The 15,582-nt window shown below is 40.2% G+C and overlaps 1 long non-coding RNA gene across 1 annotated transcript; it reads left to right on the forward strand.

The window, feature by feature from the left end:
- Positions 1-1,550: 1,550 nt before the first annotated feature.
- Positions 1,551-3,162, forward strand: LOC128317962 (uncharacterized). Its single transcript, XR_008301365.1, has 3 exons — positions 1,551-1,651; positions 1,829-2,153; positions 2,300-3,162. It is a non-coding gene; the product is annotated as an uncharacterized LOC128317962 (long non-coding RNA).
- The last annotated feature ends 12,420 nt before the right edge of the window (positions 3,163-15,582 follow it).

The raw sequence follows: 15,582 nt of genomic DNA on the forward strand, positions 1-15,582 counted from the left end.
AGTAGGGCATCAGTATAGATCAGGCAGGTCCGGAGAGCAGAAGGGGTCAGGAGCACTGATATCTCAGGAGTAGCATGTGTAGCTCAACAGAGAAATAGAGAGAGAGACAGAGAGAGGGAGAGATTGTTAGGTAAGCTTTTGTCCCGTAATGATTAAGGACAATGTACTTTGCGTGCAGAGTGCAAGCAGGGACTCTGGCAGACTAGCTGTGACAGCATACCAAAAGGGAGAGCCAAAAGGTAACACAGACATGAGGGTGACATGGGACACAATGCGGCCAGCCACTCCACCGTCAACAAACCTGAGTAAATGAGTGAAAGTGTGTGGGGGAATACTCAATACACAATACTCTATGCCTGTGAACTCAGAGATCTGTTCCTTTACCTAAAAAAAAATATGCAAAAAAGACTAAACAAATATGTTTTCAGCCTAGACTTAAACACTGAGACTGTGTCTGAGCCCCGAACACTAATTGGAAGGTTGTTCCATAACTGTGGGGCTTTGTAAGAGAAAGATCTACCCCCTGCTGTAGCCTTCACTATTTGGGGTACCAAAAATAGCCTGCATCTTTTGATCGAAGTAGGCATGGCAGATAATAAAAGACCAAAATTTTGCTCATGAGGTAATGAGGCACGAGATCATTCAGTGCTTTAGAGTTCAATAGTAGTATTTTATAATCAATATGAAAATTGATTGGGAGCCAATGCAGTGTGGATAAGATAGAGGTGATAGAGGTGATGTGGTCATATCGTCTGGTTCTAGTAAGGACTCTCGCTGCTGCCTTCTGGACACCTACTGGAACATCCAGACAGTAATGCATTACAGTAATCCAACCTAGAGGTAACAATAGCATGAACTAATTTTTCTGCATCGTGTAGTGACATTATATTTCTAATCTTAGCAATATTTCTGAGATGAAAGAAAGCTATCATAGTAATACTATCTACATGAACTTCAAATGAAACTAACACACACCAACACTACACTAACACACCAAAATACAGTAAATCACGTCAACACTACACTAACATACACCAACAATACACATAAGCACACCAACAATACACTAACACACACCAACACTACATTAGCACACATCAACACTACATTAATAATGTGACCTACACTAACACACACCAACACTACACTAACGCACACCAACACTACATTAATAATGTGACCTAAACTAACACATACCAACACTACACTAACACCCACCAACACTACACTAACACACACCATCACTACATTAATAATGTGACCACAGCTGCTTCACTGTGTCTGCATTTCTTTCAAATGGCACACGGTATAGCTGTTTTAGAGACACCTGGTGCCTTTTCAGTATGCGTGCAATAGTCGGCAAACTTATGGGTTCCACATTGCTGAATGTGTCGTCATTGTCCAAGATGTTAATGATTTTGTCTTATATTGTGTACTTTATTATTATTATTATTTCTCTTTTTCCCCCAAATATTTGTATTCTTTGAATTGTTTATTTTTGATATTTTTTGTATTATGTTTAATTTCTTCTTAATGGCAAGTGCGCGCAAACATTTCAGTACGGAACGAGACCTAAGCGCACATGGTTGTGGCGTCCAAAGTTCACTAAAGGATTAGAGGGATTTAGCTCCTGGTTTGAATGGAGAACAAGGTACGAATATAGACTTCCTGTTATCTGTTAGATTTATGTGATTGTTTGGAGTTGTTTGCTCTGTAGTAAGATTGTTTATGTTGTATGATCTTGAAAGTTTATTATGTATATTTGGTTTGATGTATGTTTGTTTGTAAGTTTATTTATTTTGGTATTTTCTTTTCTCTTTTCTACAAGCTCTTACGTTGATTCTCACCGAGTTACGGCTGCATTCTACGTCTTATGGCGTCCAACGATGATCTGGCTTTCAAATAAAGTGTGGGAATCATCAGTCGGAGGGTCTATCCTTTTTTAAGCCAGGGAGCTACACAAGATGTGCTGCCGAATGTCTGTTAGGCGAATATCGTTTCTGGCCCGAACCATACTGACCACAGCCAACACTTGCTGGTCAGTCAAAACAACATGGACGAACAATGAGGGCCTCTAGTGGCCGAAACACAAAACAGCAAGTCTGGGATCCTGACACTGTGTGGAAATCAAGATCACTGTTTGAGAGTTATAGGTAGGTTTCTTATCTTTGGTTAAAGCAATTTATTTCACCCTTAGTTCAGCCTTTACTTATAAAATGGCTACAGCTTTGCTCTCTTTTCAGTATTTTGATCACAGAACCAAATTTGGTAATATCTGGGTTTTTTTTTTTCTTCTTAGATCCACGCCCTTCCATTTTGGGTGCATACAGGAAAAAAAAGTAAAACCTTGGGATGTGGGATTTCTTTGTGACATGCCTATTAAAAATCTCAATTTGAGTGAAGTCTAGTGTTGTTCAGAGAACTTGTGTGATAGGGTGTGAAGTCTGGATCAAGCTGGAGCAGCAATTTACTGTTGCTGATGTATTACCTAATATTGTCAAAAATATATATTTTCCCCATAAACTATATAACTTACTCTTTGGATTTGAGCTTGTCTTAAATGAAGCTTTTAACAATGAAATGAGGCTGGTACTTAATTTATATTTACTTGCAGAAGTAATACAGCCTTGGAAGAAGCTTCCTTTTGGTTGATGATGTAAGTGAAAGTGCATAACTGTAAATTCCTTTTGTATATTTGTTTAACATGTGACATTGTTGTAAAATATTAATTTTATCATTCACACCAGCTGCTTTTCATTACCAGAGAGCTGCCAAGAAGGCAAACTATGAATAAAATGTTGTGTAATTGTTGCATAGTTGTATATGGATCAAACTGTATTTTAATTGAAATTTAATTGTAATTTAATTGATTTTTAGATTTTCAGACACACAAAAAACAGTCACAAAACAAGACAAAACACAGCTACACAGGTATAAAATGAGAAGGGGGAAAAAAAAACAACAACAAAAAAACCCATCTCCTTCAGATTCAATTTAGCAGTTAACCACAACACCGGGTAGAGGCAAGGGAGGTCAGCACAGACTTTTGCTCAATGTGACATTATGGACAAGTTCAAATAATACTAATAACAATAAAATAAAAATAATAATAATCACCTAGGTATTTTATCTTTAAAGCAAGGGTGATCGGGAAAGTGACACTAAAAATAGAGAGCAGATAGATTTGCAAGAGTCAACATTGTCACTAGCTTTGACAAGTAATTGAGAAAATAATAATAATAATAATAATAATAATAGAAAGTTTCAAATATTCAAATGTGGTAATTAAAAAAACACACACACACACACACACACATGGGTGTATTAACATTGACACAGAAGTTAAACAAAACTACAAAGTTTCAAGCGGTGTCATGGTTATTGGAAATTTTTAGCAGGTGATTGAAAAGAGGCCTCCAAGAAGCTTCAAATAGATCTATATTTCCAGACATACTATATCTAAGCCTTTCTACATGAAGGGTGGAAGAAAGTTCAGACAACCAGATCTTGAATAGTGGCCTTGACTTTTTCTTCCAAATGCAAAGAATGGATTTTTTTGCGATCATCATACCATACTGAATAGGCACTCGGTACGCGTGATTAAGATGCTGCAAGGAGGCTGACCAGCCAAGGACAGCAGTTGCAGGATCTAAAGGAAGCTCACATGCATAAGCTTCTGAAAGAAATTGAAAAACTTCTGACCAGAATTCACATGCACATGCAGTTTAGGACATGCCCAGAAAAGATGACCAAGAGAACCCTCCGCAGATTCACGCTTATTGCAGAGAGAGGAAATAGTAGGATAGAAAGCGTTAAGTTTAATCCTTGAGTAATGCAATCTATGCAACACCTTGTACTGAATAAGTTGGTGCCTGGCGTTAACAGAACAAGGGTATATATTTTTAAGACATTTTGCCCAGTCTTCCTCAGGAACATGAATATCCAGTTCCTTTTCCCAATCGTTTTTCAGATGATTAGTAGAGATGTCTAACTGACTAGTGAAAAAATCTACAAATTTTGTGACTAACTTTGGGGTATTGGGATCGCAAGTAAGTAGTTTATGTAATTCATTATCAGCTGACAGCGTTTCAAAGTTTGCATAGTGGAACGAACATAATTTCTAATTTGTAGGTATCTAAAGAAGTGTGAAGCAGGAAGGTCATATTTCTCTTTTAGCTGAGAAAATGTTGCAAAATTGTTGTCTATGTATAAATCTCTCAAGGTGAGGATTCCTTTTCTAGCCCAACCTATGAACACTGGGTCTAGTAGTGAGGGCTTAAAGGCAAGGTTACGACAGACAGGAGCAAAAAAGGAGGTATTTGGCAGTTTGAATGGTCTTACCGATTTGACGCCATATCCTGAGGGAGTTATTAATCATAAGGTGGGATCTTACTGCAGCTTTAGGTTTTTCTGGGGCAGCAAATAGCAATGAGGAGAGAGATGAGTTTGAGGCACCCTGCTCAATCATAAGCCATGAAGGGAGGTCAGCTGAATGACTATCGGGGCATGGGTCCTGCCAAAAAGTTAAGGCTCTACAATTGGCAGCCCAATAGTAGTGTTGAAAATTTGGCAAACCTAATCCCCCCAAAGATCTAGGCTTACACACATGCAGTTTAGATATTCTATGTGCTTTAAAGCCCCAGATGAACGGCAGTACAATAGAATCTAATGTTTTGAAGAACTTTTTGGGCAAATAAATTGGTAAATTCTGAAAAAGATACAAAAATCTGGGTAATATCACCATCTTAATGGCATTCACACGCCCCATCACTGAAAGTGGTAGGGTCCTCCAGTATTTTATATTGCTTTTCAGATTTTCTAACATAGGTAAAAAGTTAAGTTTATATATATCCTTAGAGTCTCTAGATATATTAACTCCAAGGTATTTCAAACTATTTGTGGCTATTTTAAAAGGAAGACTGCGCATAAAATTTGAGTCAATATTGTTAGTCACTGCCAAAAATTCACTTTTTTGCCAGTTTACTGAATAACCTGATAGTTTACCGAATGTTTCCAATAAATTTAGCAAGGGTGGTATAGACTGTTCTGGGTTGCGAAGATATAGAATAATGTCGTCTGCATAGAGAGAAATATGATGATTGATTCGGCCTAAATTTGGGGGCAATATTAAAGGGTTCCTTTTAATGGCAAGGGCGAGCGGTTCAACTGCAATTGCAAAAAGCAAGGGCGAGAGAGGACAGCCCTGCCGGGTGCCTCTATGTAATAAAAATTGAGATGATCTATTGAAATTGGTTAAGACCGAAGCTCTAGGTTGGGCGGATAACATTTTCACCCAAGAGGCAAATGTAGCCCCCATTTCAAATTCTCTAATCACAGCTAGAACATAGTCCCATTCAATTTGGTCAAACGCCTTTTCTGCGTCCAAGGCAAGAACTGCTATACTAGTTTGGGACTCAAACCTGGTATATAAGATATTCATTAGTCGCCTAACATTAAAGAAGGAAAAACGGCCAGGAATGAAACCAGACTGGTCATGATGAACAATTTTCCCAATACAATTATTTAGTCTGTTAGCAAGGATCTTAGTGAAGATTTTAAGGTCGGAGTTCAAAAGAGATATGGGTCGATATGACGATGGATTTGTTTCTTCTTTACCGTTTTTTAGAATTAGAGAGATATTTGCCTCATACAGAGACTGAGGGAGCTGGTGATTACCAAATGAGTGATTAAACATTCTCAACAGCAAAGGAGAAAAGGCCAGCGCAAATTTTTTGTAAAATTCAATTCCAAACCCATCTGGGCCAGGTGCCTTTCCACCAGGGAAAAAATTTAAAAGCATCTAGTATTTCTGCTATTGTTATGTCTGCATTCAAAGCTGCCTGCTCTGCGCACCACAACTTTGGAAGGTGTAGTGAATGAAGAAAATTAGCTAGTGCTGAGGGGTCAGAGCAGCCCTTTGATTTGTATAATTCTTCATAAAATTCTTTAAATGTATTGTTGATTTCAGTGGGATTTGTTAGAAAGACACCCTCCTTGTTTTTGATTTTGTGGATTGCTCTACTGGCTTGCAGCCCCCTTAGCTGGCGAGAGAGCAATTTATCTTGTTTATCGCCAAGTTCAAATTGTTTTTGCTTAACTTTTAAAAACATATTACTAACTTGGTTCGAAAGAATTGAATTATATTCCAATTCGAGTGCTGCAATTTCATTATACAAATCCGAATCTGTAGAATCTCTGTATGCATTTTCTAGCTGAGTGAGACGATTATCAATTTCTAGGAGACGTTTCTCTCTTTGTTTTTTAAGACTGGATTCATAAGAAATAATATGACCCCTCAGGACAGACTTTAAGGTTTCCCATAATGTTGAATCCGAGACCTCGCCCGTGTCATTAAATTTGAGAAACTCAGCAAGCAACTCTGTTAAATGCTCACAAAATCTGGAGTCCAAAAGCAGGGTAGGATTAAACCGCCAATTATAGCTGGGCTTGATTTCTGATGGATCTAGAGAGAGTGTCACTGCTGAATGGTCAGAGATGATTCTATTATGATGTTTCATTGATTTAACACATGGAATTATTTTAGAGTCAACTAAAAAGAAATCCATCCTAGAGTATGATTTGTGAACCTGCGAGAAAAAAGTGTACAGCTTGTCCATTGGATATTTTAATCTCCAGATATCAACAAGGTCAAGGGAAGCCATCAGATCATTAAAAACAATGGTAGAATTAGCCAAGGATATGTCAGAGCGTGAAGGATATCTGTCTATAACAGAGTCTAAAACTAAGTTGAAATCACCGCCTATTATCAGATGTGTGTTCAGAGTGGTTGGTAAAAGATTAAAAACTCTGCGAAATAAAGCGGGATCATCAGAATTAGGTCTGTACACATTCAGCAATGTGACATGGAATGAGGAAAGTAGGCCCGAAACAATTACATAGCGACCATTAGGGTCACTGATAGTAGATATATGCTTGAAAGGGACCGATTTACGAATCAAAATAGCTACTCCTCTGGCCTTAGATGAGAAAGAAGATTGGAATACCTGAGAGATCCAACTGCATCTCAGTCGCCTTTGTTCAGAGTGCCTTATATGTGTCTCTTGTAAAAAATAATGTCAGCAGCGATGGACTTCAAATAAGAAAAAACTCTGGCTCTCTTAATCTGATTATTTAATCCCCGGACATTCCAGCTGGCAAGGGTGACACTGCCAACTTTAGATAAAGACCCCCCACTACAAGTCATGATGTATAATATCTATGTATAATGTAGTGGCTGCTGCAAAGGAATCCGAAGGAGGTACACAGACACAAAACACTAAATGCACGACGAAAAAAGAAGACACCACCCACCCCTCCCCTTTCAACAGCTTCCCCAAATGAAGCTGGGGAAAAAACCCCATACGAACAGTGGAGCTGCTGGGCAGCATAAGGAGTGAAAAAAAACTTGTCTATCAAAATAACCTCAGATAGAGAAACCGAGGACTCCCTCACGGCCTCCACACAGAAAATATAAAGAAAGGAGTTGCTCTATGAACCTGAGCTACGAGTTTAGGACACAACTCTGATAACAAGCACATAAAGAAAAAAAAGCTGTTTATAAGACTATTTAAAACTATTTAAACAAACATGACGGTCTCAACATTCTCATGCAAACAAGGCACTAATATGTATAGGCCTATAACTGTATAACTTGATCGAATAACATGATCATAAACAATCTGCAAATGTCTTTTTTTTCCCGTATGAGAATATACTCACAACCTCCTATAAAGGCCTATAAACCGATTTTTAATCAAATTTTACGTCCTTCAACCATGGTCGCAGCATTGAGGAACAGTCCTTAACTGCGGATCAAGAAGGCTCTTGCTCTACGACAGACTTCACAAACTCTTCAGCCTCCGACACCGAGCCGAAGATTTTCTTATTATTGCCCTGGGTGACAACAAGACGTGCAGGGAAGAGCAGTCCGAATCGCATACCGGCCTCCCTCAACTTCTTTTTAAAGGCGCCTGCTGCCGCCCGAGTCGCAGTATCATCTCTTTGACAGGATAATGATGTATCTTCGCGATCACGATTCGGGGACGTCCTCCTTTCGATGGTAGGGGCCCGGTGCGATGTACGCGGTCAACTTTAATTCCTTCGGGAAAGTTCTCGGTACCCAGGAGTTTCGGGATGAGTTGTTCCACAAACGCAGTTGGGCGGCCGGCCTCCACGTTCTCAGGTAACCCAGGAATCTTGATATTCTCTCGTCGAGAACAACCCTCGAGATCATCCAGTTTAGCACGCAGGGCCTTATTAACTGCAAGAAGTTCCTGACAAGAGGCCTCGAGATCTGAAATGCGAATTTCATGCTCAGCTTTAACACCCTCAAGATCCGCGATATGGGAGGTAGTTTCAGAAAGTGTTGTTTGCAGCTGAGATAAAGTCGCCTCCAACGAATTAAATCTGTCGTTCATACTGTTACTCATTGTTTGAATCGCCGATAGAATAACAGTTGAGTTATTATGCGACGACGGCTTCTCGGCCAGCTGTTCACCTGCACGAGTTGGTGAATCACCTTTCTTGGGTTTAGCCTTCTTCATTTCACTACTAGATAATGGCGTGCAAACCTTCACAACGAAAATAGTAGAAAAAAACACAAATTTACCGAGGCTTTGAGGGAGCACTCTAAATTTACGTCCACACCATGTGGTGCTCTCTAGCACCCCCCATTAACTAAGTTTATATACGTGATATATTTGGTACATGAAAATAACTTGCAAACTGCAACTAATGACTAAAAGAACTCATTACAAATAATTAGTATAATTAAAATCATGAATTATTTCAGCTGGTTTCACCTCCTACAGAGAACACATTACCTTCACGCCACCTAAGTGACTGCATTTAAAATTATAGTCAGTGAATACAAGACCTTTAGGAGGGAACACTCCAGAATGAGAAGAGGCTGAGAGAGAGACTTGACTTTTAAACATCTCTTTAATCTCCAGAAAAAATTAATCAGTAATTTTTTTTTTCACTTTTTAAAAGGATCAAGATATATTGCACAGGTATATCAAAAAATATAGGAAGTCAAAAACTGATATCATAAAACAAGAAACATCATATAATTCATTATCATACATAAATGTTCAGAGAGCCATCATAGTCAACTTCACATATGCAGTTATTAATGCCCCACCTGTTTTTAAAGGTCTCTATATCCATTATTAAATTATAAAAGGCAAATTCAACCTTTAAGCGTGATTTTATCAAACCCCTAAAAATCAACGTAACATCAGTCTGTCCCATTCCAACAATCTTATTTTTCCTGTGACAGCCAAATAGCCAACTTTGCTTGGCCAAAAACAAAATTCACTAATACATAGGTCTCCCTTTTGGAATGTTTATATTTAGGACCATAGATAAAGAAAGTAAAAACCTCCGCTAATTCACGGCAGCATTCTTCTTTAAAAAAAAAAAAAGAAAAAAAAAAAAAGGGACAAGCCTTTCACATTCAGAAAATAAATGAAAAACTGTTTCCGACTGTCCACAGAAAAGGCAACCCTGTCCTGTGTCTGTTCGTCGCTATTATACGAAGTGAAGTAAAGTGAAGTGAAGTGAAGTGACTTGTGGCCAAGTATGGTGACCCATACTCGGAATTTGTGCTCTGCATTTAACCCATCCAAGTGCACACACACAGTAGTGAACACACACCCGGAGCAGTGGGCAGCCTTTTTTTGCTGCGGCACCCGGGGAGCAGTTGGGGGTTCGGTGCCTTGCTCAAGGGTCTCACCTGAGTCGTGGTATTGAGGGTGGAAGAGAGCGCTGGTCATTCACTCCCCCCCACCTACAATCCCTGCTGGACCCGAGACTCGAACCCACAACCTTCAGGTTCACCTTCGGGTTGCAAGTCCGACTCTCTATCCATTAGGCCACGACTGCCCCCGTGCACAATCCGCCACTGCAGGTCTCCAGACCGTTTCTCAATGGGGGGGGTTTGTACAAGGTCCTCCAACTACCTTTGGGGGAAAAGCCTGATCCAAAAAAGTCCAACCACTTAGACTCTTTTACGCTCTCCAGAGTATGACAATGAAGAGCCTTTACACACATCACATGTAGTTGCTTCTTCAATTCAATTCATTTTTATTTGTATAGCACTTTTTTTTTTTTTTTTTTTTTTACAAAAGGTCATTGTCGCAAAGCAGCTTTACACAAACAAAGTAAAATGAAGTGTGTGTGTGTGACGTCTCTGATGAGCAAGCAGGGCGACGGTGGCAAGGAAAAACTCCCTGAGATAGGAAGATAGGAAGAAACTCAGAGACTCAGAGAACCCATCCTCATATGGGTTTACACTGTAGTGCACGTGTGTGTGTGTGTGTACAATGTGCGTTTGTGTAGTCCATAGAAAACAGCTGAAGCGTCTTCGTGGCAGTGTGAAACATTGCCGGTGGACAGGTCCGGAGTGAGGGGGGGGGGAGGGGGGTCTGGGTCTGGATCATCAGCAGCTCAGGAGTGATGCTCATCTGGTCCAGAGCGTAGGGGGGTCTGGATCACCGGCAGCTCAGCAGTGTAGCTCGGCAGAAAGAGAAGGAAAGTGGTTAGGTACACTCACAGTCACCGTGTGGAGATAAAACTTAATGAGGAGTGCAGGGGACTCCGGCAAGACTAGCTATAACAGCATAACTAAAAGGAGAACCAGGGGGAAACACAGACGTGAGAGATCCCCGATATGTAAGGCATACAGTCATTCTGCCATCACAAACCTGAGTGACTAACGAGAGTGAGGAAGACAGCATCTAAACACGCCAGATCACCATAACACTCATCCACGAGTCCCCCAGATCTACTCCTTTGTCTAAAACACTAGTCGCTAAATGCTAGGTTAAATAAATAAGTCTTCAACCTCGACTTAAACACTGAGACCGTGTCTGCTTCACGTACATTAACTGGGAGGCTATTCCATAATTTTGGGGCTTGGTAAGAGAAAGCTCTGCCCCCTGCCGTGGTTTTGGCAATGCGTGGTACTGACAGACAGCCCGCGTCCTTAGAGCGAAGTAGGCGCGGCGGAATGCAAGGTACTAACATATCGCTTAAATACTGTGGAGCGAGACCGTTTAATGCTTTATAGGTTAGGAGTAATATTTTAAAATCGATGCGGAATCTTACTGGGAGCCAGTGTAATGTAGATAAGACTGGCGTGATATGCTCATACTTCCTAGTCCTAGTAAGGACCCTTGCTGCTGCGTTCTGAACTATCTGAAGCTTATTTATACATCTAGACAAACATCCAGATAGTAAAGCATTACAGTAATCTAATCTGGACGTGATAAATGCATGGACTAGTTTTTCAGCATCACTTAGCGAAAATATATTTCTAATCTTAGCGATATTTCTGAGGTGGAAAAATGCTAACCTGCTTACATTATCTACATGCGCCTCAAATGAGAGATTAGAGTCTGTAATCACACCGAGATCTTTTACTGTTAGACTACTTGAAAGAGAGACCGTCTAAAGTAACAGTGTGATCTTTAAACTTACTTCTAGCGGCTTGTGGTCCCAGTACCAGAACCTCTGTTTTTTCCGGGTTTAGCAGGAGAAAGTTGCTTAGCATCCAGTCTCTTATGTCTATCGCTTCTTCCCAACAGCACTGAAAAGTCCTGACCGAGGTGACGCAAGAGACAGGATGTTGCACTCTGTTTCTTGCCACTCGCCATTTCCTGCTGAAACCTCCAGGTCTGGGAAGGATAATACTTCCTCCTCGCCAGGTACGACCAGGGACACGCTGTAATTCTGCGGCAATCGTTCCTGCACTTCGGTCAGAAGTCTCTGAGCAACTCGAACAGATCTTATGCCAAGCTTAAGCGCCAGTGTCTATGCAGACAACCAGCCATCCTCAGAGGCTAGATGCCCTACTCTAGCAATGCCTGCAGAAAGAAGAGCATTTCTCAGGAAGAGGGATTTAAAAATGTCCAACTCAAGTGCTGGTTTGAATAAGGCTCTTCCTTTAGCCACTGAAAATAAGTGTCACTTAACTCTCGAGAAATCGTGAAGAGTGTCCATGATTTTAACACTGACTCTCCATAAAGAAGCCTTTGAGCTGTCTGGAGTCTGAAGGCCTTAATCCGTGACCTAATGTGGAGGAGCCCCTGACCCCCCTCTTGCCGAGGCAGATAGAGGACTGAGGCTTTCAGCCAGTGTTGTCCTGACCAGAAAAGGTCTATTAATCTGCATAGTAAAGGTTCAGTGACAATACTATAAAGTTGCCCTGAAAGAGGACAACCTTGTCTGATACCCCTTTGAACCCTTATAGGAATACTGAGACCACCGGCCAATTTAATTAAACAAGTAGCTTCAGAATAAAGCAGTCTGATTAATGAAATAAAATGATCTCCAAAACTAAAGGCTTGAAGCATTTCAAATAGACAGACATGATCTACCCTATCAAAAGGCTTTTCCTGATCTAATGACAAAACCCCCACATTAACATTATTAAAAGAAGCAAAGTCAAAAAGATCCCTCACCAAATGCCAATTATCTGCAATAGAGCTATCCTTTATACAGTATGACTGATCCTTATGTATGATTTGTTGCAGTATTTAATCTTTTGGCTAAACATTTAGAGAGAATCTTGTACTCAGAGCATAAAAGTGCCACAGGCCTCCAGTTCTTTAATAAAGTTAAGTCTCCTTTTTCTTGAAGCAAAGTTAAAACCGCACACTGGCAACTCTTAGGAAGACTTCCTTCATTAATTGATTCCTGAAGAACTTCTTTTTTTAAAAAAAAGTCATTCCCAATGACAGTCCACAAGCTCCTATAGAACTCAGTAGGAAGACCATCTATTCTGGGTGTACGGCCTAAAGAGAGTTCCATCACAGAGGCAGTCACTTCATCAAAAACAAGTCTTTTTTCCGAAAAGATTCTTCTGCTCTGAGGTCAGAACAGGGAGATCCTGTAGAAATTCTTTTCTACAATGTCCATCTGAATTATCAGCAGCAAAAAGAGTAGAGTAAAAGTCTACAGCCAGTCTACACATGTCCACTGGGTCAGAAGTAATACACCCAATACTGTCCTTTAGACTGTACATCTGTTTGTCTTGAGCAGCTTTGCGTTCCAAATGAAAGAAAAAAAAAAAAAAAGAAGTAGGATCATCCATGTCTCTCACCGTTAAAAACTTGCGCCTTAAGTGCACCCTTGACTTTTTCATTTAAGATAGAACTTAAGGAAAGTTTTTTTCAGTCCACTTTTCCTGTAAACCAACAGTGTTGTTAAGTCATGTTTCTCTCAATAGCAGTAATTTCTTGTTCCAGTTGCTCCAATGTCTTCTTCAAGCATGAAGTGGAATAAGAAGCGTATTGCTGACAAAACAACTTTATATGTGCTTGCCTCACTTCTCACCACTGAATTATACTATCAAAACAGACCTTTTCAACTTTCCCAAAATAACTTAAATTTCTCAATAAAAAGTTTGTCTTCTAAGAGTCTTACATTAAAATGCCAATAATAACTCAGTCTTATGTCCAAGACACAATCAACTGTGATAAATTTGTGATCAGAGAAGGACATGGGGACAACAGTTGTGTTTCTAACTATTTCTCATATTTCCAGATACATAAAACAGGTCAAAACGTGCAGCAGAAATCAGACCAGTGCTGACTTTCACTCAAGTGTACTGTCGCGTTGAAGGATCGTGTTCTCTACAAACATCTAAAAAAATTCAGGTTCTCAATCACATTAGCTAAACAGAGTGCTGACTGTGAATGTGGCTCCTCCCCATTTCTATTAAGTGTAAAATCCAATGTGCAATTCCAGTCCCCCCCACCAAAACAATAAAATCTTCATTCTGGTTTTGCCTTAAAAATTGTTTCAGCTTAATGAAAAGTTTAATTCTATCAGGGCCAGTATTAGGAGCGTAAAATATTCACAAACAAAAAGCAGAAGCTACTTATTTCTGCCCTTACAGTTAGCAGCCTTCCAGGTTCTAACTCATGTTTCAATAAAATTTTGGCTTTAACAGCAGGGGAAAAAAAGCACAGCCACCCCTGCACTTAAATTAGTCCCATGACTGAGAACACGTTCTCCCTCCCACCACAATGTCCATTCAAATTCATTGCTTTGGCTACTATGACTCTCTTGAAGGAAAATAACATTCGACTCATTCAAATTAATTATTTCCTTTAAAAAATGATCTCCCTCACATCCCTCATCCCATTCACATTAACGGATCCTATTCTTAAGATCTCCATAAAGATGAAAGAGGGAAGGAGTAGACAGTATAGAAAGGAGATACAGATACAATTCAGCATGTTCATTTTGTTTTCCCTCTTATTAGCCCCTCTTTTTGTGTCGATCTACCTGGTTGTCTAATTGCAGTGATGTTTCTTTAGGCGAAAACGCTTTTGTTGTGAAAGTTCCTTGTAACTACTCACTTTTCATGCCCACATCACAGAAGAGACACACTTATCAAGGTCAGGAAAGAAATTACGGGCTTCTACACCTCCTTTACCTTTTGTAAAGAAAGCACATGTTTAAGCGCCGCATTTTTACACCCTAACGGAATCATCTTGAATCTCGTTCATTCTTTGATAACATCATTAGAAATAAAAGGAGGGACATTAGAAATAGTGATTCTGGTAGCTGGAGCGGACAGCGGGGTGATCGGTACAAAAGCCTCCTTCACCCATATTCCGCTCACAGTCAGCTGATTCAATAAAGCTTCACTCATCAAAAAGACAACGATTGCTTTGCTCATTCGTGAGGCCGACAGTATATTCTCAAACCCGACCTGCTCTCCTACAACTAAGAGCAACTCTTCGACCGCAACACCAGGGTCTGGCACACACCTGCACCCATTACGAAGTGAGAGCACAGGTGGCGTTTCCTGCACGGGAACTGCCGCCATCCCGGCGTTTACAGTACCGCAAGACCCGCGCTATACCGCCTAAAAAGACAAACCAACTGACTAAAAAAGAGGGAAAACGTCCAAGAAAAAGCAATTCTCGCAACAGCACACCCCGCTCTCGTACAAACTCACACAACGCATGCGCACAGAGAGAGAGAGAGAGAGAGAGAGAGAGAGCTGTCTGCCCCTGGATATGCTGCCATGTTTTCCTCTGCCAGCTCTATCACTGCGTCCAACATCCACCAGCTTGTGGCACTGGACTCACTCCAGTGTTCCCGTCAGAAAACCTGCTACAAACTGCTCCTACACCACCTTTTCCTGTCCTTTTTTATCACATATTTACAGTTTATACACTACAGCACAAACGACAACACATACACACGCCAACAACAAAAGCTTAACAGTGACACATACAGAGACCAGGACTTCAGTAGGGGTGCTGATTAGGGGTAATACATAACAGCTGTAAGTGCTTAGTGAGCCATGTGACATGGTCATGTGACATGCTGAGGCTGATAGGTAATGTAGTTCAGTGAAGAAAAGACCTAAAGAATCTTTGCGTGTATAAATTTAGGATTTACAAGTATATAAACTGATGATGAATAGGAATTAACTGGCGTTTGATATTGCAGAAGATAAGAGGATGGTAAGTGGTTATTTTCATTTGAATATTTACACTTTATTAAATATGTCGATTAAATAATAAAAAAAAGGCCGAACCCCAAACGGTTTTCTGTTCC

This window comes from Pangasianodon hypophthalmus, chromosome 2 (assembly GCF_027358585.1).
Source record: "Pangasianodon hypophthalmus isolate fPanHyp1 chromosome 2, fPanHyp1.pri, whole genome shotgun sequence".
In the NCBI taxonomy this organism is placed as follows: domain Eukaryota; kingdom Metazoa; phylum Chordata; class Actinopteri; order Siluriformes; family Pangasiidae; genus Pangasianodon; species Pangasianodon hypophthalmus.